The following is a 22631-nucleotide window of genomic DNA, read 5'->3' as shown; positions in this document are numbered from 1 at the left end:
GCGTATAAACAGGAAGGGGAACGGCTGTTTATGAGGGTGGATAGTGATAGGACAAGGGGGGATGGTTTTAAACTGAGACAGGGGAGGTTTAGGTTGGATATTAGGAAGAAGTTTTTCTCACAGAGAGTGGTGACGCACTGGAACAGGTTGCCCAAAGAGGATCTGGTTGCCCCATCCCTGGAGGCATTCAAGGCCAGGCTGGATGTGGCTCTGGGCAGCCTGGTCTTAGCAAACGGCCCGGGTGTCACCTGCCTGGGACACAAAAGCAGCCCTCTAGCAAGGGTTCTCCTTGCAGAGTTCTGGTTTGGAACCGCAGCCAACCGAGAGCCCTGCTGACAGGACACTCGAGTCCTTCTGGCAGGAGGATCCCGGCAGAAACCCCAATCCCATGGAAAAGGGGCAGCTCTTAGCGCTGGGAGCACAGCGGATTGGAGCACAGCCCTCCGTAAAGCCCGCAGCCGGCTCTTTGCCAGGCAGGGCACCTGTCCCCTGCCCCGCAGGGACCCGCGGGGACCTCTCCCCGCCGCCGGGCTCTGCGCTCCCCGCCCTCCTCACCGCCCACTCCTTCTTTTTCCTCCTCCTCCCGCTGCTCCTCCGGGAGCCTCTCCTCCCCTGCACACCTGCCTTGCCATTTGTCGGCGGCTTTGCTAGGAGGGGAGAATTTTCCCTCGCTCCCTTGCAGCATCCCTCCCCGGCACACACACACACACACATACATACACACACGCACACGGAGGCACGGCGCTGTGTGTGTCTGCGTGCAGCGGCGGCCGCCGCCTCTCGGCACCCCGCGCCGCCGTCCCCGCACTCCCCACCGCCGCGGGGCGTCCTCCGCCCGCCGCAGCGCTGCCGGTCCGGGGAGGAGGAGAAGGAGAAGGAGGAGGAGAAGGAGGAGGAGGAGGAGGAGGCGGCAGCGGCGGCGGCGGCGGCTCCGCTGCTCCGCGGCCGCGCACCGGCAGCGGTAGGTACGGCGAGGAGATGGGGAGAGGAGGGCAGTGGGAGCCGGGGGAGAGCCGCGCTGCCCCGACCCCGCTGGAGGCGGCCGGTACCGCTCCGCTCCGTTCCCGGCGCCTCGGGGCTGTGCGCCGCCCCCGCCCGCGCCCGCCGCGCCCCCGCAGCGCTGCCGGGCACCGCGCTCCCTCCTTCCTTCCCTCCTTCCCCGGAGAGTCAGAAAGTTTGCTCTCCTGGACGCCCGCCTTGTGTTGTTGTTGTTGTTGTTCGGGGTCCGCCTGTCGTAGGGTGTTGCTTTTGTGTTGTTGGTTTTATTTATTTATTTATCTCCCCCCCCCTTTCTTTCCACCCCCCCCCCCCCCTCCCCTTCTCCGCTAGCGGGCTATGTATTTATTTATTTATTATTCGCTTTATTTATTTATTTATTTTTAATTGCGGCTGCCGCCGCTGCAGCGGTACGGAGGACGGGAGTTCCGCCGGGTAGGGAGATCCCGGGGCAGCCCCCCCCCCCCCCCCCCCCCCCCTACCGCCATCCCCACCATTGGGGCAGCACAACCCAGGCAGCGGAGGCTGTACGCCCTAACCCTAACTCCCCCATCCCCTCCCCATCTGGCTGCGTGGGTCCCTTGCATCGGTAGGGCAGTCCCTGCAGCTGGGTGGCTGTCAGGAGGTGGCTGTCCCGTCGCTCTCTCTTCCTCTTTCCCTCCGGTCTCTGAGCGAGTGCCCTAAGACAGAGAAGCTGTCGCAACCGGGAGGTGACAGCATCCCGCCGGAGAGAGACGGGGACCGCCGGCAGCGGGAGCGGCTGCCGTAGGAGCTCGCTGGTGGGAGAGCCGTATCCCACCCGGCTGGGAGCGGGGTCGGCTGCGGGTCGAGTCAGTCTCATGTTCCTTGAAGCTGCTCGGAGAAGTGGCTGCCTGTTGTCTGGTACGGAAAAAAAAAGCTGCCTCGCGTCGTGCTCTTTAATTCTAAATGTGGTTTTTGTAAGGCTGGTGCCGGGGAAGAAGGCTGCGGTCCCGGTAAATCCAGGGCAAGGAAGCAAGCCCATCCTTCCCATGGACTGTGGATTTGCTGTGTTATTACTTTCTTCCATCCCTCGCTGGAAGTTCTGCTGTAACACGTCAAAAGCTTTGATGCCTTTTGCAGTGCACTGCCTTCACTGTTATTTTTTTTTTCCCCCCCGTGGAATTTAAAAGGGAATGATAAAATTCATAGACGTTAATAAATAAGTTGAAAAGACTTTGAAATAGTGCATGCTGTGCATGGTGCAACACTGTAGATATGCATGGAGGAGTATTAGGCACTCTGCAGCTTTCATGTCAAACCTTTTCCTGTAAGGCATTGTACAGACGCCCCTTCATCCCTTTAAGTACGATCGTTGTGGTTTTGGTGCTGAGGTCCCATCTCGTGCTGTGGGCACCCGCGTTGGTTTGCTCCTAGAAATACTTCATTCTCTCGCTTCACAAAGATGTCTCACTGTAATTATATATATGTGTGTGTGTGTGTGTGTGTCTGAGAAATTGGCAACCGTGGCTTTCAGTTCTAGATCTTTTCTCCCAGTGCTCTCGTTTATTTATTGGTGTTAGAGCCAAACAAAGTGTGGGGGCTGGGGAGGGGGTTAAGAGGAGGGAAAGGAATCGTCTCAGACTCATCGCTGTGTCCACGCGTGCAAAAGCAATGACATAAAGAAATGAAAGCACCAGAACAGCCCCCAGCTGAATTCTGGACACAATGCCTCCCTCTCTCCCCTGTGTGTGCTCGGTGGCACCGAGTGTTCTGCAGTGTGTGGTATTTACAGAACTTGCAGCCTACTGTAGCTCTTGAGTAGTAGGGGAATGCTTTGTGTCCTCAGAAGCCAGAGAGTCTGTGGCAAGTCCACAGTACTATAGGTATGGTCAGGGAGTGCCGATGCATGTGGGAGAGTGTATGTATATAAATACCACTGGGCTGCTCGAGTTCATTTCTCCTCAGGATAGTTTGTCATCCTTAGTCTGGAATATTTACCTTCTTTTCCTGGAATTTTGAGGTGTTTTTATTGTTCCTCTCTCGGTGTGCGTGTGTTTTAATACTAGTCTTAATCTCTGTCCTATGTAAAATAAACCGGTAATAGCTTTAGAAAACACTATTGCCAGGCAAAGCAGGCAATAGATCATGAAATCAGACAATAGTATTTTGTTTCCTAGCAACCCCCTACTGCGAACAGAAAACAAAACGGTGGTGGATGCTTCCACATCACGAGCGCTGGATGTCGGCACCCTGAAGTAGGCACAGAGCTACCAGCCGCGCCATCAGATCTGTCCCATTTGTTTCAGCTGCTTTGTTAATATCCCCCTCCTGTGAGGAGGGGACTTGCCAGTGTACGTGCAGTTACATGGTTAAAATGCCACTCCGCCTTCTTTGCTTGGTAGCGGTGCCTGTTAGAGTGAGGAGGGCGCAAAATAAGTGGTATCTGTGGGTTTTTCTGCCAATACGAGTGAATTGAAATACCCTTATTATTGCTGGAGTATTTCTAAATCCATGTGATTATAGATCCTTGAAAATCAGCTTTATCCTCTGCTGCGCCCGTTATGCAGTGTCTCGGGCTCTGTCTGGTTAATTGTCTTTTAGCTTTGTGTTTTAAAACCGTGCCTTGTTAGAACGGATTAAAATAAAATTCTCTGCCACCCACACAGGGGTGGGAAGTAAAATCCCAAGTGCTGCTCTGCCACTTTTACGCTCTTGGCACCCAGTTCACCCCTTAAAAGAGCTGGAGCTATCACAGTGCAGCAGGAGTGGGTTCTAAGCCGCGATCTTTCTTAAAGTGCTTCTGATAATGCGGTAATTCCCTTGGTTAGTCTCTGAGCGCTGAAATGGAATCTCGACCCTGGACCAATCTCAGATGCACTCTGTGCACTGCCATCTACCCGAAAAAATCCATTAGTGCAGGCGGCGGATGTAACCCTGCATCTGTACTTACTGCCTATCAGGTTTCGGCTCTCCAGCAGGTGTTAGTGCTGGAGAAGCTGATGGAGGGACGCAACTGTGGCATGGAGAGGAGGTGGGCAACTGTACAGCGGTGCAGGGGAGTTCTTGCACCTCTGCCTCCTGCAGTTCCTTTACAGCAGGGGGGTTGGAGCTAGATGATCTTAAAGGTCCCGTCCAACCCAAACCGTTCTATGGTTCTGTAGTTGGAAGTGGCACAAAGCTGTCAGCAGAGTTACTCTTAGGTATCAGGTAGAATGAACACAGTGGTGGTCTTCCTGTTGGCTGCACCCCTGAATTCCTGACAGCAAAGGAATATCATTTCCATCTTGGAAGCCCAAAAATTGTGAGAAATATTTGCTGTAGGGGAAACAGCAAACATAGGCCTGTATGCGTAAGCAAACAATCAGTGTTTGTCCTGGGTGTGTGAGTTGCGTTCTCTGAGTGACTTTTGGAGCTCATAGTGTTATTTAAGAGATCCAATAAGTATAATTACTTATACTGCCTGTAGAGTTCTTTTTCTGGCATGTGACATGTTCTCAGGTATGAAAGTGTCACAACAAGCCGACTAGGTGACCTTTAAGGGTCCCTTCCAACTGAAACAGCTCAATGATTCTTTGAAGTACTCATTCAGTGAAAGCGGTTGAAGTGCAATGGTCAGAGAATACTGTAATCCTGATAAATATCAGCGAGCAGCCACTTTCTTATAGACGTTTGGAATCAAAGTGTGCCATAGCATGCGTTGACAGTTCAGTAGAGAGTGCATTCGTTGAATTCTGGAAGGTTTAATGATTGGAAAGGAAATAGACGTTTTTCCATGGCATTTCCTTCTCTTATGGCACTCCTCCCAGACCTAGAATCTCAGTTAGGTACTCTGCAGATTGAACTCGGTACACTGCCTCACTGCAATCCCACGTAGCTACTGCCTGTATTTACCAGGCAGCAGAAGGAGGGAAGGCAAAGAAAACAAAAAGTACAAACAAACAGAGCAAAACAAAACAAAGATGGAGAGAGAGAGTTTATGAAGTAGGCTGCATATAAACAATGGAAGACATTTGGAAGTGATTTTTATATGCTCTTCATGAAATTCCTGCTATGCCAACTGCATTTGTTGGTAGTGATAAATGTAAAATTTGACATCTGTTGTCATGTAGGTTGGAGACTGGTGGAAGGAGTCCACCCATGACTGAAACTAAGGGCTAGTGCCTTTGTGCCTTCTTGCCGCTTATCCCTCCTTAAATTCTGTCTTGGAACAATGAGTTAAGTCCATTTTGTTTAGATGCTTTGGGTAGAAATGAATTACGAAATTGACAGTTTTGTTTCCTCCACTTAACTATGCAATGATGGCAGCGGCTAATGAGCTAGCAGGGAACATGCTGCTCATCTTACCGAGATGCACGTACTGTAGTCTTCTTACAGTTTTTTTTCACGGGGCTGTTATTTATTCATTTACCTATTTTTTTTTTCAGAGGATACCACAGCAACAAGAGCGTAGAGTTACTTGACTGCATGTTTTAATCCTATGGGCTTAATGATTGTCGTACTGTTGGGTATTTACCAAAATATTTATTTCCTTTTCTTTTTTTCTTTTTTAAAGAAAGGAGCAAAAACATTATATCAGTTTTGGACTCTATTGAAGCTTCATTTTTTCAGTCCTGTAACGTGAAAGCAGTGAGCTGTCAATTCTTGCCAAATATGGAAAATAAATAATCCATGTGATTACAGAAACTGAGGATTTGGTTGAGCAAAACATTGACTTGCGTGCCTTACTTTTTTTTCAGCATATGCCCAAGCTCATCTCTGCTTGCTGAGATCAATTGGATGTAAGCATGTGGTTAAAGTTAGGCATGTAATTAAATGCTTTGATGAATAAGGGCCTCAAACAAAACCTATAACCTTTGAAACTAACATCTTTGTTCTAGAGTACACAGAACTTACGTAGAATTGTTACAGGATAGCAGAGCAAAGGGAACAAAATTTGGGAAAAGGCAAGTTCATGAGGCCGGAGGTTTCAGATGGGGAATTTACTGATGGATAACAGCATTGCTGGAAGTAACCTAGAATTAAGACCCAGCAGGAAGTAATAATATATAGTTTTGCAGCATGATTAAAGAACAGCACAGTTTATGGTTGAGCGGACTACTGAAAGGAATCCTTTTTGCACCAATATTCCATGAGCACATCTGAAAACTTGAGTATCAGATCAACAGAAATTTATCGATAAATTCAGTGGATCTCAAAGAAGAGCAACAAAATACTCAGGTGTCTGGAGAAACCAGCTTGAAGGGAAATATTCAGAAATAGTTATATTTTTAGCCTGGCACTCAATATAGAGATTGGTAAGTGACGCTGACTGCGATACACTTCAAAAATTTCGAAGAAATCTAGTTTTCCAGTACATTACCTTAGATAATAGAATCATAGAATGATTTGGTCATCTAATCCCACCTCCCTGCTGTGGGCAAGGGTGTCTTCCACTAGATTAGGTTGCTCAAAGTCTTGTCCAGCCCAGCTGTGAATACTTTCAATGATGGAGCATCGATGGCTTCTCTGGGCAGTGTGTTCCAGTGTCTCACCAACGTCTTCATACGGTAAAGGAATTAAAAGCTTAAGATGAATTTTGGACAAAAACTTCACAATGAGAAAATGTGTTGCCCCGTCCCTGGAGGTGTTCAAGGCCAGGTTGGATGGGGCCCTGGGCAGTCTGGTCTAGTATTAAACGGGGAGGTTGGTGGCCCTGACTGTGGCAGGGGGGTTGGAGATTCATGATCCTTGAAGTCCCTTCCAACCCAGGCCATTCTGTGATTCTGTGATACAGCCTGTATTAGACTAGGTGTTGTGAGAGTACCTCCTTCAGATGTTTGAAGTTAGAGTTTTAAAGGCAAGTCATTTTTGTAGGTGACTAACAAATGTACTGGAGGAAGCAATTCTGCATTTTGGAGGTATTGGAGTACAAGATCTAACAGTACTTTTTCATGTCTCTGTTTTGTTCTAGTTTGAGCTGAAGGTTACAAGAGAAACTAGGTCAGATCTTGGACCAGCCATCCTTGACTTAATTTTTTTCAAGCTGGAGTGTTTGTACTTTGGCAAAGCAATTTTCAGTGCCAAGACAGTTGGGTTTTATGTTTTTATAAATACATGACTCAAAACAGGGTCATCATGTGGGCTCAGATTGAGCTGGTGTTGGGATGATGGATATTCAAGGATCAGCTACCATAGATTTTCTAGTAAATGGCCGTTTTTTAAGTTCTTTTTTTTTTTTTTTTTTTTCCTTTTGAAAGCAGTGGGCATCCCAGGGAGGTGTATAGGGCACAGAGGCGACAGCTTCTGCAGAATTCTATTTGATCATGTAATGAATCTTACATTTCTTACATCTGAATTGCAGAGAAGGTAGACTTCCTTCTGCCATATTTTTGGATACCTGACAGCTGATGGATAAACCAAGGCCTAATTTGGTAATCAGAAGTTAAAACCTGATTTGGAGTAAGCCTTCTATGCTTGATAATGACTAAATCAGCAATTTTGCATGAATACCTTACTCAAATGAAAGTTGATCTGGGCTACAGCTGGTTGGTGAGACTGATGTTTGATTTAAGCACCTTATGCACAGGGAAGGGATGTGTTGAGGGTGTAGAAGCCAGGCTTAAGTTTTCTCTAGATTTCCTGTGTGCAGCATTGTATGGGGAAAAAAAAAATGCCCTGTAGACCATGCACTCCCAGTATGCTCCATGTTGCTGCTTAAAACCACTTTGATATATAAGCCAGGTTCAGCCCTTTCTGGACTTTGTATCTGAGGGCTTGGTTGGTGGTGATAGAGGTCTGAGAGGAGGTTGACTGAAACTGGACAGAGATTCAATTGGGCAGAACAGAGGGATTAGCACTGCAGTTGTTGCCAATGCACTGTTGATGTTGGAGGGGCAGTTTCTGATGGATGGGTAATTACTTTATGGTAGAATAATAGAACCCATGCAGTTGAGTGGATAAAGCTAGGAAGTTGAGGATGGTGAAACTGGATAGATTGACTACTTAGTATTACGTGTGTATGTTAATAGTGCTCTTCCTTGGAACTGTGTGTAAGATCAAGCTTGTTGGACGGAATCCTTTAGGATCAAATATGCCACGTAAGTGCAAGACTAGTATTCTGCCTGTTTATTTTGCACAAAAAACCTAGGTCAACAACTGCCTTAACTACTTTTTTTTTTCTTTTTCTTTTTTCTTTTTCTGTCAGCAGATCTTTATTTTTGGAGTTATTTTAAATGAGACTTTAAAATGCTGGTGATTTTTTTACACAAGTACATTTAACATAGTGCTGGTGTTTACGATGTGAGCGTTGGTTTGTTAGATCTCATCAACACATGACGAAGAACAGTTCCTCTGTGGCCAGAGTGAATGGCACACAACTATTTTAGTATGACAGGTTTGATTTATGTAGACTTTAAAGGGGTTTGTGCCCTACACAGTGTAGAAGAAATTTCGGTACATAACAGCTGCGTTGGGGGTAGAATGTAGTGAGGGTCTGACACTGTTTTTTTTACAACTCTGTTTGGACCCAATCATACCTGTTAGCAAGCATTTTGACAGAGAAGCAAAGAAGAAATGAAATGGAAGTAGCTGATAAAGGCATGGGATGAACGTAGGGAGGTGGAATGCAATAACCAGAGTGAGAGCACGCTGGTGCTGATGCTTTTGCCCTTGTGAGAAGAGTCAAGAGGACTTTCAACAATGACAAATAAGTTTGTTTCATCTGAAAGTAGCAGATGGCTCCCTAGAATGTTGCAATGTAATATCCTAATTTAGTAGCTCCTGTGCATGTGGAGAAAGAGCTTGCTATTGCTACTAAGTGATGCAAGCACTTCCCTCACGGTCTGCAGCAGTAGAGGCTTATAGTTTTGGTGGCAAAGATCCATGGCTTAATCTCTTCTGATGACTTACGATGGATGCTGGCATTGCTTCAGCACTGACTAAGTGAGCCACTTAGTTTATTGAGAGTTTTCCTTGGAGGTGTGACCCTTGCTTAGCAGTGAAATCCGATGAGATCACAGCCCTGGCAGTACAGTTATAGACACATCAAAAAAGTGTATGTTTATGGTCCTCTGTTGGCAGATAAGGATGGCAGGCAGCTGGACGTGAGCAAGCACTCTCTGTGGATTCACTGGCTGTAAAAGGGTGCTCTATTCACACATCCTCCTGCCTCCTCTGCATGTGTGCATCTGGCTCCCAGAGTCTTCAGGTGGAGTGTAAGCAGAGGTGTTCTTGGCAGGCTGCTGCATATGAGAACTGAAGACATAAAGGACCTGGAAAATAAGTTTGATTTTTAAATCCTCTTTCTGTTGCCTTTCCATTAGTTTGCCTGAAACGAGCGTCTCTCAGCTGAATATCATTTTAACAAACGAGAGGGCCCTTGGTCAGTTTTTGGTTCAAGGTTATTCATATCTTAACATTGAGAGGAAATGCTGTTTATGCTGATGACTCTTTTCTTCTGCAGTGTAATCTCCAATTTTGTATGAAGCAGATAGCAATTACCATTTTATTTCACTGACAGCCTGTGAGGGAGCATGTTTCCAGTTCCTAGAGGGAGCTGGGCTCAACTTGAGCTGACACACTGCAGGTGAAAGGCTGGGTGTACTGTTGCCAATCTACTTAGCTATCCGGTTGCTTGCCAGTTCTGTAAACAAGGTTAATACTATTACAGAAAACATGTGAAACCAGCTGCAGTATGTGTGTCGTTACTTGAGGTTTTGCAGTTTTATTTTCCATGTTGCATTTGTTGAACTTATATATAATTTTGTAGAACGCAAAGGTAATGGGCAGCTTGTATTGTTTTCTTTGCATAATACAAAGTGGCTGTAATTTCTGTATGGGAAGGAAACTTTTTTATTTTTTTTTATTTTTTTAAAGGTTGAATTTCTTTTTATGCTTCTTGGAAAGTATTAAGTGAGATTATGTAACTGCATAAAGTCTCTGGGGAAAGAGAAGGCTCACTGATAATGAAAGAACAGAGTAGCTGCTTAGTGTAATCTGCTCTCCATGGCTAGTGGTGAGAAGAAAGCAAATGGAGCACTGTGCAGTCAGATTGGGCCTCATCTGTTCGGACCTGGTAGTAGCAGCACATCTGATAGTGCAGTCTTTATATGAGATTGCCAAGCTTGCATCTAGGTTTACCTTTTCCTTGATAATAAAGTCAATTCCGCTTGGTACCATCTACTACAAATAAAATGGAATGGATAAAAGTAATATTTTTCCAGCTCATGTTGCCCAAGAATGAAGGGAATAGTGTGACGCGGTCAAACAACAGTGTAATCAAGCAATTCTTCTGTATCAAAAGTGTAAGAGTTGTAAGAGTAGCTAGATGGTGGTCATCTTGAAATCATGCAGAAAATCTATTTCTTTTGGTTCTTCAGTGTCAAATGGCTGCCAGATGGAACTGAATATTGAATGGGAAGCAGAACATTGAATTTGGTAATCGTGAAGATGAGATGCTTTGACGCCCCTGTCATCACTGAAATATAGCTGTGGTGAGCACTGAAGTCAGTGCTCTTACTGTTTCAGGGGCTCTTTAACATTGCTTCATTCTAGAGGAATCAGTTTGTTAGCAGGGAGGGCAAAGAGCAGTGGCCACTCATATTGTGAATGCTAGGGAAATGAAGACCTAGCACGTGATGAGAGACTTTCTTTTGCAGCAACACTGCTGTCAGCATAACACAAATGAGCAACAGTGGGTGATATATAAGCCTCCGTGTAGTGCCCTTTTAAAGAGATTTAAATTCACTAATTCAGTGTTCAATGGAAAAAAGGGAAATGCAGAACTAAAACCCCAAACCTGAAATAAACAGCACTTAATGAATGCATGGTGGCTCACTGAATATGAGAAACATTCAGAGAGTGGCTGTAAGCATCCATGCAAGGGAAAATGCCAACTTTGCAATGCTAGACGTCATGTTTCCAAGGAATCCCATGGAGTGGCCGTATGACAAGGTGTTTTGCTAGCACCTGAGGAGCAAGTCTAGCAGCTGTAGAAGCAAAATGAAATAAAAAACTGCTGAAGTAGGTTTATTCCAATGCTGAGTTCTTTCTTGGTCAGAAAGAACAGTCACTGTAGCTAAGAGTTGGCTGGAGCCAAAAGTGTTTATGTGCCTTCAGTTTCTCCTGGGTGTCCTCTGCAGAGGAAGATCATGTCTTTTTTTTTGCCTTTGCTCCATGGTTCTCAATAATAAAATTGTATTCAGGATTGAAATTGAGCAGGAGTTCTGTATAAATTTTATATAGCAGGATAGTCTCCGGGGAATCCATAATCTTAGGAAGGGAACCAGTGATGGTTTCAGAAGGGCTGTGACCAACTACAGCCTCCAGTTCAAGTGGAAATTGTCTTCCCTTGTCTTGCAAACAAATAACGCTAAATATTTGAGGAAGAAAAAAATTAAAGGAGTCCTCAGCAGCTATAGAAACTGCAGAAATTAATGCTTTGAATGAAGATGAAGAACAGAAAGAACTCTGACATTATGAGGAAAAAAGTGCCTGTTTATAATAGGCACGATAAGTACAGTAAGAGTAATAGGCTGCATATGTCACAAGAATAAACAAGTTCATGAAAAGAATCCTAGTGCAGAAAGGATGCAGAGGGGTACTGGAATAGATTATGTGAGCATTCTGGGACCTATATTAGTTGAGGTCTCATAAAATACATAGATACAACTGTGTTATCTTTAAAGGAGGCAGCTGCCCCTGTTGTGTAGCTGTTTCCAGCTCCATTTGTCTGTGATTCTCACCAGGTCCTACAGTGAGTGGGATAAAAGGAAATGGGATAGTTGGAAGGCTCACGAGTTAAACTGGAATCCAGATGATCAGTCTGTTATCCCTCTTTATGTCAGAATAATGGATAATGTAGCAGTCAAGATATAGGAGATGCTGGCGGTTGAACATGGATAAGTTTCAGGTTTGAAAATATTTTCTTTCCTGCCAAGACCAGTGTTGAGCATTTTGCCATTTTGTGCTGTTACGCTTGAAACATCTGGATAAGTTCACTTTTTCATGCATGATCCCTTGCTAACACAAGTTGAGGTTCAGCCCTGGGTGGTACAGAAACACCAGGAAGCTTAGGCAGAGTAAAACTAATCTCTTTTCAGAGTGCTTTTGTAGACATAGCCCATGTGGTTAAAGCACAACTGAAAATAAACTGTAGAAATGCTAGGCCAGTCTATTTAGACACTTGTGTCTCAGTTACTACACTTTTGTGTGCTTTAGACCATGTTGGGGGAATAATCTTGTAACAAAATGAATTCAGTAGCGTGTGGTTTGTGTTTTGCGTACTAAAATTGTCATGGACTTGTTGGAGTACTTCCAGTTGTGCTGTCTTTGGTTGGAGGAAGAAAGTTGTCTGCACTCTGGGAAATGTGTGGTGAAGACACTGAGAAATGGACACCAGTATCTGCCTTTCTCCTGACTTTCACTCAGTAGTTAAGAAAGGAAGTAGCATACAGATCAATAAAAATAACAGAAGATGGTAGGAGTACCAGAATAAGCAGACCTTTTTTGGTGGAGAATGTTGAACTCTGCTAGGAAACCAATTGGTTCCCGTGCGTTATGTGTTGATGGAAATTGAGTTCTTTTTATGTGAGTAATAAGTCAAGTGTTCTGTTAAGATCTATGGGGCTGGATTCTGGTCTTCAGTAATTTAAATCTCGAGTAATTCAAACTGTGGGGATATTCATGATTTACACTGCAATAACAGATTACAATCTGGTTCTTATTCCTTAGGATTATAGTATGGTTATAAAAGGGATATTCATCTTCATTTTCTAAATGTCTAGCAAGTTACCTAATTAATCCAATACTGCCTTCATTCTGGAGGAGGTTGTTTAACTTGAATTTCGTTGTCAAATACCACACAGACAAGCTCGTGTGGTGCTAGCATTAACTAATGATAAGAGTTATCCTGATATGCTGTTCTATCATTAACTTGAATTAGTGCAACTCCAATTGTTTTCAGTAGAGAAAAGCCACATTGCTGAACAGGAGAAAGCACTGTACTCTGCAGTCACTGTGCAATTAACTGATATAACCCCTGTGCTTGTCATGCTTTGTGTAAGATCCAGCCAGGGTGACCAGCTGCAGGTCAGTTGTGTGAGAACAGAGACCCTGAGGCTTAGAAACAGTTTATTAGGATAATACTGTGGTGTGAAGATCAGCTGTCACAGTAGTCGCTAATGACAGTGTGTGTCTATTTACAGTATATTGTCTAAATAAGAGTTGCCCGAGTTGGGATGTTTTGCATTCTGGAGGAGGGTAAGAACAAACAGCTGAATGGTGGGGGTGTGAATGTGGAGCTGGCTTTTGCCCTGCTTACTGCAGGTCCTTCTTCAGTGGAGATTCCTCTGTGGGTTTTCTATTAGAAAACTGAGTACCCAGCATTCAAATTAGGGTTGTTAGTTATTTTCCCCCCTCCCGTTCAGCCACTTATTTTCACAAAAATGAAGGATTCTGCCCTATTTCAGTTTTAATTGATGTCAACCAATGACACCAAAACGTACCAAGGAGAAGAGAGGAGAAATAGATGAAGATGCAGGGAATGACAAAGCTATCCTTTAAGCTTTGTTCTCAGGATGCTGGCCTAAAAATATTTTTTTCTTAGGCATTTCTTTTTCCAGAAGAAAAAAAAAACAGAGAAGTTGAACTGAATTCCTTCATCCATGTCAAGAAGTACAAAGCACGTTGTCACTTGCTGGTGTCTCTGTTTATTTGTCACTAGGAAGCCCACAGCAATATGCTTTCCAAATGGTCTGTGAAAAATGTACATATAATCTGTTTTTAAACAAAATATATCTTGCTTTTTACCATCAAAGCAAAATACAGCTGCTATGTTATGTAGACCTTTCATTGCCCTTAGGGTGTGTCTAATGGGAAGTCTGGTGTGTTACTGCTGCCCATAGCGAGTTCTTCCTCACAGTGACTCTTGACAAATTTCCAAAGAATTTTTTTTTTCTCCTCAAAAAATCTTAAATAATGTGTAAGTACGTTTTGAAAGAGTGTCTTATTTCAGCTTTATAAGAACATCAGAGTTTTTTTTTTTTCTCAAGAGCACAAAGAAAACTCAATGCTTAAGATTCAGTTTTGCGAACCCTTCCCCCTTCTTCAAACATTCATATGGAAATACACCATTAACTGTGAAATTCCCTAGCAACCTTAGCAGCCTAGAAGAAGGGATCCAAAACCCAGCAATAGTCAATTCTCAAGAGAATTTATGCTATCTATTGTTAATATTCATTATATTCTAATAAGTGACTTGAGAAATTCTTTTCAGAGTCTCTTTCTTTCTTTGAACTGCAGCAGTTGTTTTGTTGGAATAGCACAGTATTCGCTGCTGAAAAGCAGGACCCCAAGCCCAAGTTTCATTCTCATCAAATCTCTCCTGAAAATCTTCAGAAACTCCAGTTTAAATTTAATTCCCTTTGCTAATTGCTTTAACGGCCCGTCATTTCTTTCTGATAAATTGTTCATTGACAGCTGATGGAATTATTACTTTATAACACAATAAATGGTTTGATAACTCTGCTTAATGAGGGAGCTCGTAATTTCAGATCTGTGGTGGCAGCAGTACGTTCTGCCATGTGGGGCACTCTGACAGCCTTTGCGCTTCCTAATTCTCTCATGAAGACCAGTCATCCTTGGGAACCCAGAGCTGGTGTTACGGTATGCGGTGTCTCAGGTGCAGAAAATCATTCAGGCGTTGCTTCAGCTCAGCCTCATTCCCGAGGGGGGCAGAGAAGGTCTGGCAGAATGTCCCCCAGCTTGACAGTGACAGGACCAACCCATAGCTGTCACATGGAGTGATCTGCCTTAACCAGTGAAACGGGTTCCAACGTGATATTTTGGACTTATTTTCTTCTTGGAGCACCCCTCTGCTCTTCATTACTTCCCTGTTCTTTGTTCTTTTATCCTTTCTATTTACTTTCCCTGCTTTTCTATGTTATGAGGCTCTGCCAAAAAAAATCCTAATTGATTTCTTTCTACGGGAACAAGATTGTTGAGCTTATTTTCTATCATTATTTTTCTCTAATTTGGTATTTGAAGTTTTCCATATGAGCTCTTCCTCTGTAATACCTTTTCATCTACTGCAGACTCTCTTTTTTATATTCTATACAAGTGACAGTAATGTGTGTGTATGTCACATGAAGTAAAGATGCTTAGTGGATGTAGCCCAGCAGAGCTGTATGGCCACAATTCTTGTTATTCCGAGGCTTAAAAACTTGAGCCTCTCTTTCAGGCTTAGGATTCAGTCTGTCTTGTCACCTGAGTTCCTCGCTCTCAAAATATATTCTTTTAATAATAATCTCTGTTATGCTCCTCTCATTATATGAGATCAGTAGCATAAGAGGCTACCTGCACCTAGTAGAATAGTTTTGTACAGCTGTCAGAGTTCTCATGTGCTTGCTCAAAGGTGCTTGCATTTATCCTTACTTTGAGGCGGTTGTTCCAAAGAAAGGAATATACAGCACCATTAAGTAGGTTATGTGTGGGCCAGTCAGTTTGAGAAATGTGGTTATGGCATGAAGGTCCATAATCTCAAATGTTCAAAAGACATACCTGTCTTTAAATTCAGAATGTGTGTGTGAAATAGGTACTACTGGAAAGCTAAATGACTGGTGAGCCGAAGTAATTAAGGGAAAGTAAATAATCTCTAAGGTTCTCATTCCCCATGAAACTAATTTTGTATCTTAGCCTTCATGTATTTAAAAATAGTTCCCTGCTAATTCAAGATGCTTGTGTACTATGTGTGTGAAGAGCACTTCAGTTCTAATGAAAGGATGGCAGATTAGGGAGTTATTTTCAATGGGTGTGTGTATATATATATATATATATTTTTTTTTTAAGAGATACCTTCATTTTGGCAATATGAGTGAATGAATGTTCCTGTAGCAACAGCTTGATATGCAAGACAGCAGGCGGTCAGCCAATAATTTTCTGATGGCTTGTGAGTAGCAAACCTTTGGTTTTGTCTTCAAGGCATAGAGATACCAGCCTGGTAAGCCACTCAATGTTGGGCCACATATAAGCTTTCCTATTTTAATTTCAGGAAATCTGTTTCTTATCAGTGTCTGTAGTGTTTGGAATACAGTTTATTAATAATTCTCTCTCACACTAATAAAATATACCTTGTAAAATGGATGGAATGCATTAGAGAGGCCAAACTGCTCTGGAGCTGCCGTCTGCCCTGAATGGTGCTAGCGTGAGGCTGATGGTGGTCTGATGGGAACCTGTCAACTCCATCAGTATCTCAAGTAATTATCTAAGAGGGCTAATATGTGTTCATTATGTATCTGCAGATTTATGTGCTGAAGAAGATTAATCTTAAATTTATTTCTGCATACATCCTGCCCTTTAACTCCTGAGGCTTTCTGCTGCCCAAAAAGGACCACACGCATATTGCATATGCAGATTTCTTTCTCTTACTCAGGTAGCTAAATGAGGCAGTAGGGCTGAAATAGATAAGGGACTCAGTTTTGTATGCGCAGCATGCATGAAGAATGGACTGCATAGGCTTGCTCTGAGTGTGTAACACAGCTGCCCTAATTATGAGCCTACACTGTTTATAGGTAGTGCTCCACGGGCTCTGAATTCCATGCTCCAGGTGTGTGAATTTCTCTGCTGAGTGTACAGGAACCCTACAACTATAAATTTAAGTCATTGCAAACTGAGATGTGTAAAGCAGACAGCCTGGATGTAGCCCCCTGAGCATCAGTTGAGGATGCTGCGTGTTACTTGTTAAGTAGGGATGCTGACCCATTTGGTAGTGAATTCAGAGGAGCTGAAGATAGAATCATGGGGTCCTTAGAGCTGGAAGGGACCTTTAAGGGTCGTCTAGTCCAACTCCCCTGCCATGAACAGGGACACCTACAGCTTGATCAAGAGTTCAGAGCCCTGTCCAGCCTGACTTTGGGTTTCTCCAAGGATGGGGCATTTGCTGCCTCTGTAGGCAACCTGTTCCTCACCACCCTCACTGTAGAAGACTTATTCCTTGTATCCAACCTAGATCTCCCCTCTTTATGTTTGAAACCATTTCCCCTTGTCCAGTCACTACAGACCCTGCTCAAGAGTCTGTCCCCTTCCTTCATACAACCCCCCCTTTAGATACTGAAAAGCTACTCTCAGGTCACCTCAGAGCCTTCTCTTCTCCAGGCTGAACATCTTTTTACCAGATATATGGCTCTTTTTTAATGCAAGTTAGAGGCTTTCTGGTTTATTAACTGCAGATCCTCATGCTAGCTTAAGAGGGTTGGAAATTAGTGCTCATGTCCTGCTGTCATCCTCATGCTCTCTGAAATCAATGAGGAGTTCTCTGCAGATAAAGTCAATGCTTGGCCGGAACCCTGCAGATTTGGTGAAAGAAAATGACGAAAACAAAACAAAAACAACCACAAAAAAATTGGTATTCTTGAGAGCAGGGTAAATCTATTCAAAGCAAAAGAGAATTCTGTAACCTGTTATCTGCAGCAGGAAAACTGCTTTTTATTAATCGATCAAAGAAAATGTTGAAAATAATTGGAAAAATGACTTGAGGGAGGGAAGAACAGTGTTAAGAAGTATTAGTAGGAGGCTGATACTGTTTGTGAAATCAGACTATTCTTAAAGCTTTCATATGCTCTGTGTAGTATATAGAAAAATAACTTTTTTATCTGGGGAGAAGCTATGATTTTATCTCAGTAATTGAAAATAATCTGTGAAGTTGCTCCTTACCTAAACTTAAACAACCCCCTTTTAAATCAGTTGTTATCTTTCAGTGAATTTCTCAATAAATGTTGCTGCCTGCACTTAGATGGCTTGATCCTGTGTAGCAAATAAGGCTGAGTACATTCTATTCACAACTGAAAGCAAGCATTTCTGGTGTTATCATGGTGGCATTTGGCAGTGATGCTATGGTTAAAGGTGGTTGTTGGTATTTATTATGAATTGTGTATACTTGAATGGCTTCATTCATGCCAGGTGGAAGCCTGACCAAATATCTACTCCAGATTTCTTTTCTTTTTATTAAAAATGTATAAAGAGGAAAGTTTTGAGTTCTGAATATCTTTGTTCATATTTGTTTGCCTGTCCACCCATTTCTTACAAAAATCTTATTCTTTTCCTTCATTTCCAAACTTCATTCTGTTGTGCAACATCAGTGATTGCTGTTTGGTGACATGCATTGCTCCCAGCACTTTGGGTTCCTCCAAAAAGCCATGCGTGTGAAAGGGGGGGGGGGGGGGGAAGGAAACACAAAAGCATATGGAATTATCCATATTGAGCAATCTGTGTGCAATGCAGTTTCTGAGCAAAGATGATTCTCAGCTGCCTCACTTCCTGCAATTGGGCGATATTATTTTATGAATTTCTCACTTTGTTGCTGACTGAATTCCTTTCAGTTTCACAAACACTGAGCAATCCCTACAGATGTCACTCAGTAGTCATATCCTACGTGCTTAAGTTAATACACATAAACAGTTCTGTCATTTCCCACTGCATAACAACCAGTGATAAATCCAGGTGTATTTATTTCACATTTTTAGAAGAGAAGAAAAATAAATGGATTCAACTGGACTATGCTATTGAAAATGCTACTAATAAGTCTCCTCAATAAATGTACAGTGAGTACTTTTGTGAAAGTACTGATAGAGGTGGTTTTTTTTTTTTTTTTTTTTTTTTTAGTGTATCCTATTAAGAGTTCTCCTTTTTTAAGGCAAAAGGTCTCATTTGAAGTCTACTGAACTTAATGAGAGTTTTCCAAGTGACCTTCCAATGTCTCTTTTAATTCTGTATAGCCCCACAAGGTTGTAATGCTTAGAGGTGTAATTAGACCTATGAATCTCAGTGGGTCATTAATTCTAAACCCCAGTAATGGTAAGACCAGCATGCATGTAACTGAACTGTAGTGACAAGCATAGCAGGAAGATTTATGCAAGTGTTGTCTTATTTTGGTCTGCGTGGTCATGGCATTTGTTTGTAATGTTGGCTTGAAGGCTTTCTTTCTACCCTTACGTCAATTCACATGTATTACTGTGGTTGTGGTTGGCGACCGTGCACGTAGCAGGGGGTTGAAAGTAGATGATCATTGTGGTCCTTTTCAACCCAGGCCATTCTATGATTCTATGATCACTGATACGTTTCTGGAAAGACATTCAATGTACTCTGTGAGGATCTATGATTCTGTGATTTCTGGCTAGTGTAAGCCTCACCATTGCTTACCAAGAAGAGAAAGGCTTCTCAATGTATTCCGTGGAAAAATAATGCTTGCCTTTGGCTCAGTGAAAACTTGAATCTTGTTTCTACAATCGGAATTTATTGTAATTGATCTTTTTTTTTTTTTCTCTCTCTCACATTTTGAGGTGGGAGAGGGTTCCTGCTATATGCTTGCATAAGCAAGAAGTCAAAAAATGAGTCAGTGGAATGGCATAGCTTTTACCGTATGTCATTGGCTGCCAGTTGCATGTCTAGTCCGTCTCTTTGCACTTCCAATAGTACAAATTTTATTCTCCTTTGCTTCAGTCTTCAGCTAGGGATTGTTCAGACAAATGATCTTGGCACTGGAACCCCAAGCCCAGAAAGTAAGAATGTACCCCATCATAGACCCCCCCCCCCCCCCCCCCCCCCCCATCATAGACAGAACACCAGAATGAAATAGTTAAAGATGACAAGGGGAGAAAAGACACAAAATCACACAAAGAATAAAAAACTCAGACTTTTATAAATGGAATAGGCCACTTATGTGGGAAGTCTTGAGCACTAGTATTCTCTTGTTATCTGAAGCAGAAAAGGAAATGCTTGGTATCCCATACTGTTCTACTATAACAACAAATTCAGCTTTCTGAAATATATATTTGTCATTATATCTCTCTCCACTTATAACTGAAAAGATAGATTATAAAAGCTTATTGCTTAGTCTCTGTCCCTTCTTTGCAAAGGTACGGACTGCCTTCACAATTCTGAGGGAATTGTTAGGGACCATCCCTGCCAATGTTTGTTAGGCACTTAGCAGTAATGGGGGTTCAGGTGGAAGAGGAAGGGCAGACTTTGTGTGTTTTCCACCATTCTTTAAGCAAGGAATTCAATTTCAGTTTGATCTGTAGTTCTCTAGCAAAGCACTGACTTTGACTGCAATTGTATTTGCTTTGTTTTTTGTCCAGTGGATGCCATTGGGCATTGTATTGCATGTGAAATAGTTTCATAACATTTCTCTAATCTAACTGTAATCTGCTAGTGGAATCCATAAAAAAAAAAAAAAAAAAAATTAGTCTTAATGCAAAAAATAACACATGACTTAGACAAATTGCATGAGCTAGAGCATGGCCTCAGGTCCTACATAAGAGGACCTGAAGTAGGTTGACTGACCAGTTGTGTATTACCATTGTAGAGAACTTTGTATGTGCTTTGACAATCTTGTGGATTAAGAAAAATAAGTCAGGACCCGGGATCAGGAGAAAAGACGTAGCAAGACTTATCATCAGTAAGAGACCCATCATGCTGTTTTTTGCCAAGAGGGATGAAATTCTGAACGGCAGAGGGCACATCCAGTGTGGTTGCCAAACAGAATGGTCTTTGAAGAGCTCTCAGCCACTCAGGGGGTTGTGCCAAATAGTCCCAAATAAAGGAGCCTGGGACTTTCACTCCATGTATTTAACTGGAACAGACATATAATGTTCAAGACTTTGTAAGATGCCATTTTTTGAGCATTTGTTAGAGTACTGTCTGAGGATCTAGAATAGATAGGATTTTCCCTGCAAAGAACCTCATCTGAGGATTGCAAAACTGTTTTTGTTTAGGTTTGCTGTTTAGTTTTTGAAAACTTGTTTAATTTAGTTTTTCTGCATATGCCACACAACTCTTTTGTTTGTTTGTGCTTTGTTTTTAATCCAATAGTATGTTAGCATTGGAGTTAGTGTTATAAGTTGTTCTTTCATTTTCTGTGTTTCAGCTTCCATTTCAGGAAGAAGATGATCAGGACAAGAACGTTCTCAGGATCACCACACTCCCTTGGGTTGTCATTACAGTCGCACAAAAGAGATGCATAGTGAAACTTTACTTCTGTGTGCTGTATGTGGTATCATTTGCTTAAATGATATGAATGGGAGAGTTATCCCAGTGGATATCTGCTATGATTCTTTTCTCTGGAAAGGTTATTCAAAACCGTTGTTTATCATTTTGGAGAAGATTTTTTCAAATGTGTCTTGAGTATTCGTGTTCCATAGACTTGTGCCTAGGGGGTTTAAAAGTGATAACAAAAAGAGTACACAGTCAAAAATAACTGTTAGCCCCAAATCAATTTTCAATATTTTAAGTGAAAGAAGGGCAGAAGGGGGGAAAGTCCTTTTCATGTTGTTTTCTGACTTCAGTTCTTTAACTTCTACATCAAAACCTCCATTTCCTCCCTTTTGTCTGCTCTTTTCAGGTTATGGACAAGAGGAACTTCCATTTAGTGAAAGCTTGATAGCATCCATAAGAACTTGGCAGTCCCAGTCTTTCTATCTGTTCTTCTTTCTAGTTAAATTTTTTTGTGTCATTTTTGACTGAATCTTCAATGTTCTTTGCATCAAAAATGATAGTGTTCCTTTCTACAAGCTCTTACAAAAACATATCCGATGGGAAGAAAACAATATATAGCTTGTATTTTGAGACTGCCGCAGTATTGTGATAAGAGTAACATTCTGACTAAGTTTTGATTTCCAATCTCATTTGTTTGCCTGTGCAATCTTATATGTCATATACATATCACAGAAGATTATTTTCCCTCAGTGCAAGGAAATTTCTTCCCGGAGAGAAGTGTAGTTCTTACTGTAACATCTGATAGGAATCTTAAGCCAGTTTAATGTAAGAGGTAAAAAAAAATTCCTCTTCAAAAACTTGATTTAATTTTATATAATCATACTTGCATGTAATGCTATGGGGATCGTATTGAAAATTGAAAATGGAATTGGATCTCCTAATTTTGAAGAGTTAAGGAAGAACTGAAGGAAAGACAGACTCTGGCTGTGTTTGACCTCAAGGTCAGACCTGAACAACTGAATGCAGTAGTTAGATTCTACAGTTAGGAGAATCTTTTTCCATGTTAAGAAGCAGGTGATCTCGTGATGGAACTACCAGATCGCTCCTGCTGTTTCCCCAAGATTCTGTATTTATTTGGCCATTAACTGTTTTCAATGCCCCTTCATCTTGGATGGAGAAAGTAAATAATGAATCTTGTGTTAGAGGAATTGGAGTGCTTTTGCTGCTAGATCTCTTGCCTGTTGATACAATCACATGCCAAGGGCACAGGCCTTTTTTCATTTTGAAGTTGGCGATGTCTGGGTTCATTGACGGACTCGCTTTATTTTCAAAAGCTCCTTGAGCAAGGAGTCAGAGTTGGTTTGGAAACTGTTGTATTTATGGAATCTCAGCATGCTGTTTATGAATTCTGGTTCCGTTGTTTTATCATGGCATGCCTTGGGTGATCTGCTGCTGGAGCCCAGAGCAGGAGTGATAGATGACCATTGGCCTTGATTGCACCCGTGGAAGTGGGAAGAACTGCTGCTGGGGTCTGAGGAAAGGAGGCTTCAGCCAAGTTGCTCTGCAGGAAGAGCAATGGAAACATTCACTGTTTTTCCAGAAGCAGAACAAAGAAACTTTATAAATAAGACCTTGGGGAGTTTGCAGAGCTTCAGCAAGCTTGGCTGGCTTTTGCAGGAAATAAGTTTGCTTTGCTTCACTGTCAGGCC

At 42.6% G+C, this 22631-nt stretch overlaps 1 protein-coding gene across 12 annotated transcripts in view; it reads left to right on the top strand.

The window, feature by feature from the left end:
- Nucleotides 1-634: 634 nt before the first annotated feature.
- The window catches only part of ENOX1 (ecto-NOX disulfide-thiol exchanger 1), a 366488-nt gene continuing 344491 nt past the window's right edge, over nt 635-22631 (top strand). For 8 of the 12 annotated variants that reach the window (XM_040657725.2, XM_046898713.1, XM_040657671.2 and 5 more), the window contains exon 1: nt 635-961. The gene's annotated coding sequence lies outside the window, so the exon portion shown is untranslated. Of the gene's footprint in view, nt 966-1587; nt 1879-22631 lie in introns of those variants that run through there. The other 4 variants (XM_046898685.1, XM_040657661.2, XM_040657714.2 and 1 more) reach the window with 2 other exon arrangements.

Source organism: Gallus gallus, chromosome 1 (assembly GCF_016699485.2).
Source record: "Gallus gallus isolate bGalGal1 chromosome 1, bGalGal1.mat.broiler.GRCg7b, whole genome shotgun sequence".
NCBI lineage: Eukaryota > Metazoa > Chordata > Aves > Galliformes > Phasianidae > Gallus > Gallus gallus.
This window is presented reverse-complemented; position numbering and strand designations above follow the sequence as displayed.